The sequence below is a fragment of the Hetaerina americana genome, unplaced genomic scaffold (genome assembly GCF_022747635.1).
Source record: "Hetaerina americana unplaced genomic scaffold, ioHetAmer1.1.p SCAF_29, whole genome shotgun sequence".
Lineage (NCBI taxonomy): Eukaryota > Metazoa > Arthropoda > Insecta > Odonata > Calopterygidae > Hetaerina > Hetaerina americana.
The window spans coordinates 1,060,289-1,062,828 of record NW_027286863.1 but is presented as its reverse complement, the minus strand read 5'-3'; positions in this window follow the sequence as shown (position 1 = coordinate 1,062,828).

Sequence of the window (2,540 nt, the reverse complement as noted above, 5' to 3'; positions counted from 1 at the left end):
AAACGGAAGTAATAGGTATCGAGCTCACGGTGTGGTCTGCGAGGAAATTAATCCCTTTCCAGGGACCGGTACTAAACACTGGCCTAGGTTGTGTATCGCTTAGAGGGTCAAAGCGACTCAACGGTGACAACCTCAACGTTCAAACCCACCGTCCAATAGAGCGGCTTCTATCGGTTTCTATTTGGGACTGCGGACAGGAAACAGCACTATTAGACCACAAACACACAAAGTGGTTCATTAGCGGGAAACTATTCTCCCGCTGGAGACCACATCCACGCCCTTCAACCTACTCCTCTATTTTCTTCTGGGTGTCAAACGGCCGTCTTCTTTAATTTTCGTGTTATTTTGAGTAAACGGCAGTGGTCGCCGGATCACTTTATCTATTCTTATATTCGTTATATCGTGGATGTTCGCCGAGTAACTGGAGCATGCATTGGCGTGAAACTTAAAACTTGGAGACCATGGGGGTAGTAAAATGGACAAGAAATTCCCAACCAGTCCCAAGACAAAAATGGCGTGCGTATTGCTGCGGGGGGTATACATGTATAATCTGTGTAAAAAAATAACTTTACGGTGAACTGAATTTTCTTTCCCGTTTCGTAGTAGTAGTAGTATTTAGGGCAGGCGACCAATAGCTGAGGTCATTTTCGCCATAGGGGATGGACAGGAGAGGATGAAGGGTGGAGAGAAACCCGGCGTCGGCATTAGCCTACTCTTTACGAAAGGCACCAAAGGGTCCGTAGCTTAACGTCCCATCCGACGGACGGCGTACTCACTCAAAGTGCCCTCCCCAAAGCACATCAAGTAGGGATCTAGATACCTCTGAAAAGTATTCAATACCGCCGGGATTTGAACCCGGGCCCTCTGGGTTGAAAGCCAGTACGATAGCCGCCGCACCATCTCGATCCCCGCCCGTTTTGGATAACCTGTTTTAATGTGCTGAGATCTTTAACCCCTAGTTGAAGAGCAATGGTCTGATTCAGAAGACGTTTGGGACTAATATATTTGCTATGCAGGCGTTCCGCATTCAATTTAGAAACCCTTGGACCTCTAAAAGTCCAGTACAGAAACACATTTGGTCCACGAGTATTAAGCAAGCATGGAGATTTTCAAATTCTGTGACGCTTCTGCTCCGGAGATAACCCCGATTTGCGAATATTCGAGTACATACTGAAATTTCACGACACTATGACGACAGAACTTCAATTTCGTCGAGAGTTGACAATTTCGAGTCATTCCCGAATGCGTCTCATGACCGGCGGGCGATCAAGCATCGAGGTCATGACCTGGGCCGTGGAAACTTCCAACAGCAAATAAATAGATAGCAACGCCCTCTTTTCCCTGGTTCTTGTCCCGGCATCGTTCCTTCGATGAACACCACAGCCGGTAAGTGTGGAATCCAGGGCGAGAGGGGTCTTGACTCCCGCCAAAACCAGATTAATGGCCTTGCTTCTCCGCACATCCATACGGACATTGAGGTGCTCCGTGATGCCGGTAGTGTTCCGGATGGCAAATTCGGCAGCGCCTACAATATACATTATACAACTATTTGTCTACCTCAACAGCCAAGCAGTCATAACACACCGCTCTTTGTTGATCTTTACCCATCCCCCAATATCCACTCCTCCTAATTTTCCCGTCAGTCACTCCTCGAATGAGGATAACTGGGACCACTGAAATAGCAGACTTGGGATTTGATCAAAAGTCCACAAATAACATCAAGGAAAAACATAAACAATATCCAAAATAAAATTAATGGGAGGACTAAGCAAAGAATTTAACATGGCCCCGAAAGTTCGGCAGAATAAAGGACTATCCCCACCTTTGGTCGACTCGCCCTCGAAAAAATCGCTAGAAAATGGATAACCAAGGCACCGACTTGAATCATTGCTAAATGGTGTAGAACTAGACTGTTTAACCTTTGCAGATTTTACAGTACTAATCGCCAAAGACATCCCAGATGCACAAAAAGAGCTGGACAATCTCGAAGATAAACAGGGACCATTGGATGCCAAATTTAATCCGTAAAAAGTCGAATGATGGGCATAAAAACAAATTTACATTCACTAAAAGTTGGCTACAAAAGCCTTCGCAGTAAAAAAAATGAAATACCTTGGGGAATGTTTTACAGGAAAACACAACAAAAATAAATCTATAGCATCTAGACTCGAGTAAATGAAAACTACTTTTAGGCAACAAAAAGTATTAATGCTAAAAAATCTCTCCTTTGCATTTAAAAATCCAGTTGTATAAAATCATGTAATCAAACCAGGTGCACTATACTCATCAAGTTCACTCAGTCTCGAACACAAAACACCGAGAGAGCAATTAGAAGTAAAAGAAAGGACAATAGTAAGAAAATTTACATGGAAAAATAGTGAGGAAAATCACCATCGCGGGTAATAATACTGGGCAATAGGCACTGGACAAAGGGTCGTTCATTCTGCGTGGTCCTCCATTCGCGAAGAGGTAGCGGGACCCAAGCGCGGTATTTCCTATTTATCCAATTCCGCAATGCCCTTTGGCGGGATTGGCTGTGC